Source organism: Lissotriton helveticus, chromosome 7, assembly GCF_964261635.1.
Source record: "Lissotriton helveticus chromosome 7, aLisHel1.1, whole genome shotgun sequence".
NCBI lineage: Eukaryota > Metazoa > Chordata > Amphibia > Caudata > Salamandridae > Lissotriton > Lissotriton helveticus.
In genome coordinates, this window is record NC_136068.1 from 632,600,662 (window position 1) to 632,613,590 (window position 12,929).

A 12,929-nucleotide genomic window follows, 5' to 3' on the forward strand; every position below is an offset into this window, starting at 1 on the left:
TAAAAACCAATTAATATATTTTAAATAAAATTTACAAAAGAATAGAAAGTGCAAATCATTCTGTTTACTGATACCATCACATGGGCATGGGTTGTAATCTTTTGTATGCTGATAGCCCAGGGGAAATCCCAGCAAGAATTTAATAGAGCCTGCCCTTAGCCGGAACAGCAGTGATCTCTCCCAATTCGTCATAGGTAAGGTGAGGTATTGTGCAAGGTTACTCCTGCTTAGATCATTTTTCTGATAAATCGCAACAGTTGATTTGAGTGCTTCTCTTTCCATTCGATCTGAACTATAAAGTGCCTCGTGTCTCAGTCTGGTCAGCCAGCAGTTGAAGTTGCAGAGGTTGTGTTTGAGGTAGAAAGGAAAGAGGAAGTACAAAAGGTGCTGAGGGCATGGTGGTCAACAAGAGAAACAACTGGGGAGGCTGAGAATGAGGATGTGGATCTGGAGGTACAGAACCACCAAGGGGATTGTGAAGCACAGAATCTGGCCGTGGGGGAAGCACCCTCCAGGCCTCAATGTGTCATCTAGAAATCTGTCTTCAGAGGAGCTGGAAGACAGGCAACAGACCAGAGAGCATCAGCGGAAGCTTGAGAAAGACAAGTGGGATATGGAAAGCAAAAAGTTGGAATTGGAAAGTAAAATGTTTGAAATGGAGTTCAAGCAACAAGAAAAAGAGAAGGAGAAAATTGCTTTTGGCTCATGAGTTGTGTATGAAGTTGCTGGGCATCAAGGCCAAGCAGGCAGAGTCCAGAACAAATGGTGGCAGAGAATGTCCAGTGCAATCTGAGGGGAGGGTGTACATTCCTAAAGATATAGAGAAGGAGTACACAAGGGAGGATGACATACGCAGGTGCTTTCTGGGGTATGAGTCAGCTCTCAACATTTACCAGGTCCCTGATACACAATGGGGCGGGTCTTTGGGAGCACTTTGAGGTAGATGGGAGGGACACCTTGACAGCCCTAGGGCCAGTGGAGGGTCTCACTTGCCCTGCCATGAAGGACTCCCTGATCACTAGATCTGGTCTCACTCCAGAGCAGTGCAAGGTAAAGTTTAAGACATACAAGAAGCCTGAATGTGTAGATTTGTTTTGCAGAGCACTGGATGGTTGGATGAAGGGCATCAAGGCAATAGACTTTGAGGGGCTGTAAACTTGAATTGCATGGGAGCACTTGTATAGCCTTTGTTTTTCAGAGCTGCGCCAGCCTCTGATTGACAGCAGGCTGACTGACCCCAGAAAGGTTGCTCAGGAGTCAGACTGCTGGATGCGTACCAGGGTCCTCGCGAGGTTTGAGAAAGACTCCACTAAGGGTGGGCAAGGTCCCCAGCAGAAGAGTGGGGGGACAAGGGTAAATAGAAGGAGTTCTCTAAAGGACCACATCTAGTTCCCAAGGTAAGGATTTCCATCTCCCAGGTGATAAGAAACCTTGGATCTCTAAAGGGAAGCCTGCAGGGAGGGTGCCCACAAGTGTTATGCAAGTGATCAGGAGGGTCACATGAAGGGGGTCCCAAGTTTGCACTGCCACCCACTGGTGGGCAGTCACAGTGGTTGACTAGTGTAGCGCTTGGGGAGTAGTTGGTTCCAGAAGGGAGCCAGGTGAGATGACCCTTGTCTCAATAGAGGACAGTGAGATGGTCCAGGGGACCCTAGTGCCTGAGAACACTCAGAAGTACAGGCAGTGGGTGACCATCAATAGACAGAGGGTAGAGGCTCTGAGAGACACAGGAGCCAGCGTGAATACTGTCAGGTGTCACTTGGTGTCTGAAGAGCAGGTGTTCACAAATGTGTTTCACCAAGTAGTTGCTGTGGACAACTCAGAGCACCAGTATAAGGTAGCGCAGGTTCTCTTTGAATGGGGGGGGGGTCTCAGCCTCTTTGAGGATAGCTATGAGTCCATCAATGCCTGTTGACTGTCTGCTAGGTAACAACTTGGAGGAATCCCCTTGGTTTGAGGTTGAATGCAGGTCACACATGGAGATGGTGGGCCTGTCTGAGTGGGTTTGATTTGCATATGGTGGGTCTGAACTGGGGTGGCGATCTGAGCTAAAGACCGATGATGGATTCAGCCCAGATCTGTGACTGGGGGTAAGTGCCTGAAAAGTTTCAGCGCTCCGTCCATCATCTCCTTGTGTTTGCTTTGCCTGAGTGGGCATGCATGACCACTCGGTCTATGAAAGCCGGTAAGTGTGATCGAAAGACCTGGAGTCTGAAAGAGTGGCCCAGGTGCCTGCCAGAAAGAAGAGCGGGAGGGGGTATGGAAAACCCACCCCACAAGTTCCCACAGTCCAGGATGAGGCTGACCTTGATGGTGATACCCCGGAACCTACAGGGGAGCAAGTGACCGAATTGGGAGACTTGCCTGAGCTGACCCATTGGCAGCAAGAAAGGGGTTCCATCAGGGAGGCATTCTGAAGGTAGTAGCAGGATTGCCCTTCTCTTGAGGGTCTGCGGTGGCAGGGTACAGACCAGGCAAATGGCAAGGAGTTACTGGGAGAATGGTCTCCTGTATAGTGAGCCTAAGATTGCTGAGCCTGGGGCTGCCCATGTGCTGGTGGTAGCTTCAGAGCATTCCTACTGGGTTTGGCTCATGATGTGCCTTTGGCAGGGCATTTGGGGCAGGACAAGGCCTTTGAGAGGCTTGTCACCCACTTCTTTTGGCCCAAATACAAAGGCAGTCTGATGCGCATTGTAGGTCTTGCCCAACTTGCCAGGTAAGTGGCAAGAGTGAAGGGAGATGAAAGGCTCCGCTCCAACCTTTCACTGTCGTGAGCACCCCTTTCGAGTGGGTGGATATCGACATTGTGGGGCCTCTTGACCCCAAGACAGCCATGGGGAACAAATACATCCTGGTCTTGGTGGACCATGCCACCCGGTAGCCGGAGCCTATCCTTCTGTGTACAGTGACAGCAGCTGTGGTGGACTGGGAACTGATGGGAATCTTTCCTCAAGGAGGTTGTATCTGACTGGGGTACCAACTTCATGTCCCAATACATGAAGGCCATGTGGGAGGAGTGTGGGGTGAACTACAAAATCACCACTCCTTACTACCCCCAAGGTAATTGGTTAGTTGAAAGGTTCATGCTTACCCTGAAGGGCATGATTAGGGGTCTGGCTGAGGGTAAGTGGGACATCCTCTTACCATGCATTCTCTTTGTTTACAGGGTGGTACTGCAGAAGGGGGTTGACTTTAGCCCCTTTGAGCTGCTGTACAGGCAGCCTGCGAGGGGACCTTTTAGTCTGGTGAAGGAACTCTGGGAAAAAGCTCCCAGGAAGCCCCCCAGGATGTATTTAGCTACATGCTGGCCTTCAGAAACCTGACAGCGTGCTTCAGAAAACTCGCTCAGGCAAACCTAGAATCAAGCCAGGAGGACATGAAATGCTGGTATGATCAGAATACTCTGGTTGAGTTTCAGCCTGGCCGGAAAGTGTAGGTCATGGCCCCAATGGAGCCCTGCACTCTACATGACAAGTTGTCCGGGCCTTTTCAGGTAAAAGAGAGCACGTGATGTCACCTACCTGGTGGACTTGCAGACTCCAAGGAACCCTTTAAGGGTCCTACATGTGAACTGCTTCAACCCGCTCTTTGAGAGGTCTGATTTGACCATGGTTTTGGCTACAGATGATAGGGTGGAAGAGGAGAGTCAACCTCTCCCTGACCTCCTGGTTGCCAAGTAGCAGGATGTGTCAATGGAGGGTGTGAACCTCTCTCCTACACTGAACCTGGAACAGCAGAATGACTGTCGTCAATTGCTGGGACAGTTTGCCTCACGGTTCTCCTTGACCCCATTGCAGTGAGAGTATCCCTTGCATCACCTCTGGGAAGTGTTGGAGGCCCCGGATAACGCAGGCCTCACTATCAAGGCCATTAAGTGCCAGATAGGGCAGGGGTCTGTTGTGTTCTTGGGACACCAGATAGGAAGCGGCCAAGTGGTTCCCTTACAACCCAAGATTGACACCATTCTGGCTTGGGAGCCCCTCAAGACCCAGACAGAGGTGAGAGCCTTTTTACATCTCACCGGTTATTACACAAGATTTGTCAAGGGCTATGGCACCATTGCTGCCCCCTAGACTGAGCTAGCTTCCAGGAAGCTGCCCAGGAAAATGATCTGGACTGAGGCTTGCAAGACCGCTTTTGATGCCCTAAAGGCCTGAGCTCAAGGCACCGGACTTATCCCAAGAATTTGTTGTGCAGACAGATGCTTCAGAGCATTGTGTGTGGGTGGTACTTGCACAGCTAAATAAAGGGGGCCCCTAGACCAACTGGTAGCCTTCATCAGCAGGAGGATACTCCCCAGGGAACAGAGGTCGAGCGCAATTGAAAAGGAAGCTTTTGCTGTGGTATGGGCACTGAAGAAGCTATAGTCTTACTTGTTTGGGAATCACTTCCGGGTTTAGATGGACCACAGGCCCCTCAGATGGTTGATGCGGATGAGGGATGAGAACCCAAAACTGTTGAGGTGGCCCAGCTCCCTACAGGGAAGGGACTTTACGTTGGAACACTGCCCTGGGACAGAACACACCAATGCTGAAGGTCTGTCCAGATTTTTCTGCCTTAGTGATGAGAACCCCCAGGAGGTTGGGTAGTTCTCCCTACTTTCAGCTGGAGGGTACACATGCTAGACTTGGCATCCTTGGTGTGGTTTACCCTGTATATTTGCCTCTACCTCCTGTATTTTTAATGTAATACTGCATTAGTTTTTGCTGGTGTTTGAACTCAGGGCACTTTACCACTGCTGACCTGCCACTGCAGTTTTGTGAGTGCAGTTATAAACTGCCATGTTGACCTGTCAAAGGCACCCATTTGCCAGGCCCTGGTACAGAACACTCCAATGCTGATTGTCTGTCCAGATTTTTCTGCCTTAGTGAGGAGTACGCCCAGGAGGTTGGGTAGTTCTCGCTACTTTCAGTTGGAGGGGACACATGCTAGACCTGGCATCCTTGGTGTGATTTCCCCTGTATTTCTGCCTCTACCTCCTGTATTTTTTATTTAATGCTTTATTAGTTTTTGCTGGTGTTTGAACTCAGGGCACTTTACCACTGCTGACCTGCCACTGCAGTGTCTGTGAGTGCAGTTATAAACTGCCACATTGACCTGTCAAAGGCACCCACTTGCCAGGTCCTAACCTTCTCTTTTGTTGCATGTAAAGCACCCCTAAGTTAGGCCCAAGGTAGCCCCATGGGCGAGATGCAGTGTGTGAAAAGTAGGACATGTACTGCTGTGTTTTACATGTTCTGATAGCGAAATACTCCTAATTTTGTTTTTCACTATTGCACAATTGGCAAGAGATAGAGATTTGGAGTTTGGGTTCTCTGAACTCAGAATTTAAAAACACATCTTTCTTTAAATGCCACTTTTAGAAAGTGGGTCTTTTCTTGCTTTGCCATCGGTCGGGCTGTTTGTGCATTCACTCTAGACAGTCACACTGTCGTGTAGTTCCTATAAACCTATATAGGACCTGAGCGTTTAGACAACATACACTGTAGGATTGGTGTACGGACTGATTCTAGACACCCCGGCGGGTATGTTAGCCTGTATACCAGTTAGCTCACAGTGCCACAAGAAACCCCTCTTACCGAGGAGAGAATAGTTATTGGCAACTATCGAACATCACAACCATAATCCCTCAGGATCGTGGAAACAGTGCGATACTTTTCGCTCAGTCGCTCATGCTCACTTTGGCTCAGAGAGATACCAGAATAAACGGTGGGGCCGTTTCTCAATAAGCATTTATTGAACCAGCGTCATTCCAGTGTAAAAAAGGTGTGCTGAAACAACCATTATACAGAAACAGATATAAATGATTAGAAGCACTAACATAGTAAAATGATGGTAGATTTCTACCATTGTGCTAAAACAATGAATACAGGCAAGTATATAAAATACATGACAGTAATAAATGCGTACTCCTACAATGTGACTCTAATTAGATGTACCTAAGTGTACCTAGCATGTATGTAGGTGTAAGTCAACCCCGCTACCTGAAGTTAGAGACTGCGGGACCCAGTCTTGGTTTCAAGATGGACACCCCGCAAGGGATGTCAGCCCACTGCAAGCTGGAGTGTCTGCATGCAGGAGACTCAGCATCTCGCGTCAGTGTGTCAGCATGGAAGGCCTTTTCTCCTCTGACTACCTCAGCAAGATATGGTGTTTATATACCCAAAGTGGTACCCTCAGGGGTTCTACCTTGCTGTGTCATGTCGGACTTAGGATGACGGAAGGAATGACCCTTATACATATTTATTATGCAGGAGATGGTAGTCCTGTTGATTGTCCAAGAATCCTCATGCATAATGGATGAGGCTAGTTTTCAGGGGAAACCCTAAATCCTGTAAGCAGTATTATAACTAGGTAGAAGGCCAGTCCCAAGAACCATTATGTAGTGTAATGGTAGGGGAGAATATAGGTGAAATGTTTGGTGACTACCTGAGCCTATATTTGGATACCGATATGAAACATACCAATACAAAGGGAGCTGAGGTGTGCCCTGCATATCCTGATTGTCCATCAGCAGCCTGATAGGGCTTTCTGAGCTATAGTGGTTGGAGAAGCTGTCATTGGCAGCTGAATAGGGCTGTGCTTGTCCTCACACAATGCTGTCCCCACCCCCCTGTAGTGTGTCTGGAGCCAGGTCAGGGAAAGGTAAAATGTGTGCACTACAAATACTATTCTTTGTATTATGCCTTTTTAGAACACTTCTGGACTGAGGACTCTGCCAAGAAGAAGAGCTGAAGACCTGTCAGGAAGAGTACTGCCCCTTTGCTGTGTTGCTTTGCTGTGTTCGCCTGCAGTTGCTGCTTCTGTCTGTGAGCAGTGAAAGAACCAGACTTTGCTTTCAGGAATCCTGCTTTCCTAGTTCTCCAAATGCTTGTGTGTGCTTTCTTGCTTTTGGAAGACTCAGGGTCATCAAAGACTTCATCTGTAGCTCCCCTGTACTCCTCTGCTGGGAGTTCCGACTCGCCAAGTGGTGCCAATTCCAGTTTTGGGCCCTTGGAAGTGGTTTAGATGCTTCAAAGACTGAAAATCCATGCATCGCCCTTCACTGCTGTTTTTCCCACTGCAAGCTTCCCGTGTGGGTGAAAAATCCAACAGATCAACGCAGTGCGGCCGAAAAATCAACACATTGCCTATTCCTGGCTGGAAGAACCGCCGCAGCCGGAGTCCAGAGCACCGTATCTCTGATGTCCAAGACCCCCTCTCTGACTTTGATGCAGGCCCGGCTGAGGGAATCGAAGCATCATCTGCCAGTGGCTGAAAAAATGCATCCTGTGCGCCATGTTTCCACCTCATTGCCCCGCAGTAAGGAGCCGCCTCTGGAAATTGATGCATCGCTTCTCCTTGCCGTAAGGAATCAACACAACACTTCTCCTGAGTGCAGCAGAACTGATGCCACCAGTCCCGTGGGACTTAGGAATCGATACATGGCTTGTGTTTTCCGACACTTCCCTCCTTTGTGCCGGTTTATCATCTTGGATTTTGATGCACCAAATGTACTTCATGCTAAAATCAAGGCATCCATGGAGTCCTATAGACTGAATTGCTTAAATCTTTAAAAAGTGATATTTCTATTTCTGAATGTTGGATTTTTGTTGTGTTGGTCCTGTTTGGTTTTGATAAAGATTGGTTATGTTTTCCCTATGTTACTGTGTTACTGTGTGTTTTATGTACAAATGCTTTGCATATTGCATTTGAGATAGGCCTGACTGCTCGTGTCAAGGCACCAAGGGGGTGAGCAGGGGTTATCTTGGGTGTGTAACTCCCTTACCCTGACTAAAAGGAAGTGTCCCTACTTGGATACTGTGCATTCCACTACCAACTTGAGACCCCCATTTCTAACATTCGTCCTTGTAAATCTGCATACAGACAGCTTTATCAGAAGAAATACAGTAAATCATCATATCCACCTCTCAGAGTCTTCCCTATCCACATGGGTCTCCTGCAATTATGTCTCTGAAATCCATTCTCATTTGAAGAATCTGGAATATTTGCTTTTGCTTAACAGGCCTATTGATATCATTCAAGTGAAGAGAAATAATCTTAGTTAGGACAGACAGTACCTCAACAACAGCAATATCAAAGTAATAATGGGTGAGTCAAGAGAGCTGAAATGATCATTGATGAACATGAGTGTGGTGAATGGTAACATCATCATCAATCTAAAGAGACAATGCAACTCTCTAAAAGACTTCCGAGCATGTAGCCAAGTCCCTAAAAACAATGACCAAACCCATCCAACATAACTCATTAACAACATGAACTATCCTTTAGGGCCCTACCCGTATATTAATATTTATGGATCCATGTGGCCACCCTTGCTCCTTGCTGAAAGCACAAGGAGCCACCCATGTCGACACTGTCACATAGCTCAGTGTGATGCCCATAAAGAAGTGCCACTGTTTCAAGGAGTCCGTTGTTTCTTTCTTTTGTCTCTTCCTCAATTCTCAAGACTCTCTGTTGGAGGCCATACCACACATCTTAGACGGATCTCCAATACAATATTGAGACTGATGGTTATTCATCCATCATGCTGCCCAACGTAATACTGTCTTTGACAATCAATCTTTTACTGTTGATTAGTACGTTATTCAGCGAGAGGAAGTCATCCGATATATCAGCCATATCGCCTCTCATATCCAAGGTGATTCTTGACTTACACTATGTGAAGTTGTCCACAGTCAACAGAGCAGTGTGTGCTCCCTTGTTTCTTATTGCTTCCTCTAATCCGGCAGAATTATCTACCAATACTGAAATGCATTTAATTTGTGTTATATTCCCGAGTTAGACCTATGTAGCAAAGAAGCCTATTTTTTACATTGCCCTAGAAAATAACATTTCAGCAGTGAACTTTTGCACACATTTGCATGCACAACAATGTTGGATTCGTTTCTTTGAAACTACTTTGTTTACACATCCAGCTTTGCACAACATTATCACAATGCCTTGAACATCATGTACTACGCCTCTCTACGCACAAAAGCTGTCCTATGTTCATCCACGATGCGACAGTGCCATCTATATATCCACAGCATCACTAATCTAATGCGCACATAGTGAAGGCTGCTTTTTATTGGCACTCGATAGATTGGTAGAGGAGGCACTTCTGCTGACACTGAAGGTCAGTGCATGCTGAGAATCTACCAATCACTGCTCTGACATTCCGTAAGGGGTGTCCAAATCGAGACCAAGGCTTCAATCTATCCTATCAGGTAATGGGGTTGGATTATTCCTTGGGGAGATTCTTTGCTCTACACCCATACACACTCTAGGTACACTTAGAGTAGGGCATGCATCGTAGGAGTACGTTAGATTACCATATTTTGTATATGCCTGCATATATTCGTTGCTTCAGCACCATGGTAGAAATGTATCTAATCTTCACTCTTTTGGTGCTTGTAATCTCCTTTATTTGTGTCTGTCTCCTAATCATTGCAGCACATGCATTTTATACAAGATTAACATTGGTTCAATAAATATATTGAAAACGTCCAACTGTGTATTCTGTATACTTCTCTGAGAGAAAACAAGCATCAGTGACTGAGCGAAAGATTCTGTACTGTTTCCACGATTCCTGAGTGATCAGGGTTGTCATGTTCCATGGTTGTCAGAGTACATTCACTCCCTGATAAGGTTATGAATGCTTACAGTGGCACTGTGAGCTAGCTGGTCTATAAGCCGACATATCATGCGGGGGTGTCTGGAATTAGTCTTGACACCAAAACCTTAGTTTATGTTGTCCAAACAATGCGCAGATCCTATGGATTAGTAGGAACTACATGACATTGCTCAGCAATAATTTATTCATTAACTGTTTTCACTGTGTTTCTTTCTTTCTAGCATACGGTATATACTTATTTTTAGAAATGTTAATTTATTAACAGTGGTATGATTGTTAGTACCATATTATTTTTACATATCATACCCTTAACTTTGTCAGGTTACTGCTTTCTTTGCTCTTACACTTTGTAATATCTTTCTTTGTTAGTATGCACAAAGCACATACCAGATTAACTTCTAGGACACAGAAATATTTTATTTAACAGCAAGTACAACCCCCCTGCACCATAGTGCAGAAATAAATAAGATCCGGTAAGGAGAGAATGACTTTTTGCATTTTATGTGGGGTGATGTCAGTAGTGCAAATCTGCATTTCTATTTTTCAAGAGTGTGGGCGTGTATGGTGTTGGCAGTGTGATATTTTGTGTGCCTGCTTTAATAGAGGACTTCTGCAGTTGCCCTTAAGCTGTCATTAAAAGCAGGCTTATAGCTTAGCAAGGAGATTTGGGTATGTGAATCTCAAATATCCCAACTAACAAAGTAGTGGGTTGCAGGGTGGAAGAGCGAGATGATCAATTCATTTTTTTACAGAGTTTTATATAGCGCAAACTTGACCTGAAGGTATCGGGTATCAGAGCGCTTTACATAGCACCAGTTGCGTTACATGAGGACACATTCATTTTCCCAGAATCACAGGATGTTGTGCGTCCTTGCCTAGACTCAAACCCCGTTCCCCAGATTAGAGGTCGACCGCCCTAGTCGTTAGGCCAACTCCTCTCCCCAAGGTTTGGGATGGACTGTTTCCATGAGGAACAGGGCCATTACTGATTTGCATTAGGTGAGCTTCTGTCTAGAGTGGCACAATGAGCAAAAAACAGTGGTTTGGAATGCTACCCCGAGAGATTGCCAGAGCTTAGGCTATTTGTGAGCATTCTTCTCATCGCTTTTGGGAATGTGATTGCCAGTAGTATGCCTGGAAACTTGAGACTGGTGCAGCTTTCCAAGCCTGCTACTGCCAATGTTTGTGACTCAAAAAATAAGTAAATGTGCACCCATTCAAGGAGTTCTGTGGGTGAAGATTTACTACTTTTTTGGTAAACCAGTCACTATATACATTTAAGGTCCCGACCTGGAAAATTAGCTAGATAAAAACTCTCTTAGTAAAATGAGAAAAACTGACACAGACAAAGCAGACCCAACTCAGGGCCCCTAGATGCAACTACCAAACCAAGAATGCATTTAAGGTGTGTCACAACCCACACAATCTCTGCTGAAACAACGCCCCTGTCCATACCACCAGAGCATGGTAGATCTCCTGGGGAACTCATGACTTCGGTCACATACAACACAAGGACCTGGGGTCCCTGCTTTGGGATAATTATTTTAAATGTATTTTCACGTCACACACTCTTCTTCATCTCTGTTACAAGACGCCTTGATGGTAGAGTTGACAATTTGATACTTGTAAGCAGGGCTCCAACTTTCTAGTCCTCACCGTTTCTCAATCGTTTTATGAATTGACTGACAACCCGTGTACTAGACCCGAGTTGGAAGTAGAGGTGGGTGCCAACAAATTAATAGGGTGAGCAGAGCTGAGCCATAGGTCTGGTGTGGCTCTAAGAGTCTGTGCATGAGCCTAGCCATGAACATGTTTGGCATGTATGGAAAGGCGGGATTTTCTCTTTTAGAGTCTGCTTACCATTCTCCAGAATCCCGACACAGGTCGACTGAACCTTTTTATCTGTCATAGAATGAATTAGGCAATCTATCTCTCAATAATCATTTAAATCTCAATTATCTCAATATTTCCCCCAAAGAACCACTGACCAAGGACTAAGTTTGAAGGTTTATTACATAACCAAAAACAACTGAATGTATAAACACCTCAGCAAAAGATTCAGAAGGTAAACAGGTACTAATACAAACATAACTCTACGGAAAAGTCTCAGGCGGCTTATGAACAATACAAGAATCAATTCGAGAATCATCAGGCTAATAGGAATTGCTATAACCTGAGTTCTAGTATGCATTGGGAAAATATAAATCAGGTTAATCTGTCCCTACACTATACTAAGTGACATCCCTACTCAACAATAGCCCAACCTAATAAAGGTGTCAGCCGTGGTGACTTCCAAAGAAGGTCACTCACTTTCTCCCTACTTAGTCTAGAGACTCTTTAGTCATAGCTAAGCTCTCTGGCAACCAACTGTTCCCTCTCGCACCTAAGCCCATCTGCCCTGCCTCTACCCCGGGGCACTGTCTCTAATACAAAACCCCACAATGTAGACGACACGCCTTCAGGCACGCCCTTCTCGAAGGTGTTGGCTTTCAGAATTTTCCATCATGGCACCTCTCCATCCTGGTCCGTTAAGACGTCCTTGGGTCCCAGACTCTCCGTCGCTTCAAGTTGTATCTTTAAATTCCTCGGCTACTCCTCCATGTCTGAGTCTAGCATCCTAACACTTTTACACAATGGACCCTTCTACTCTACTGTCTACATAGCGGTGCACCTGCAAAGAAATACATGCAAAACGGCTCACATTCCAGTAATGTTGCAATATTCTTTTCTATGGCATCTTTTACCACTATTCTGCAGTTAAACGTTAAGCAAGACATTTTCTATCAGGCCTGCACAATTTCCATGACTAGGCCTCTGCTTGTCTATAGGCCCAACATCTTACATGAGCAATCCCTTGGTTCTCTAGGCCTCCAACTTTAACAGCAAATGCATTTTCTACTTTCAAGCTAGTTATCGAGTATAAAAAGACACAGTTATATATTTCAATAAAGCAATCTAGATGTACAATAGTGCTCGTTTAAGTACGTTCTCATTAGTGAAAGATTTCATTTCAACAACATCTCTAGTTAAACAGCAATGGTGGAATTGCAACTCTTAACATTGGCTCTTCGTGTTCTGGTACCAATTTCATTAGTTCTCTATCCCACATTGCATCTAAACATGATTAGAAAGTCCTCTATATATACGGGTGCGGACTACTTGTACATATGATGCACCCCTACAAAGTTTCACTGTAAATAGCGCTCTCTTAGTTCCCCCCTTTGATGACCCGTGTCATCACCACCCTTACACCATCCCCAGGGTAAGAACCAAACTAAACAGAGCTTGTTGCCACTTTCCCTCGCTTGAGCAT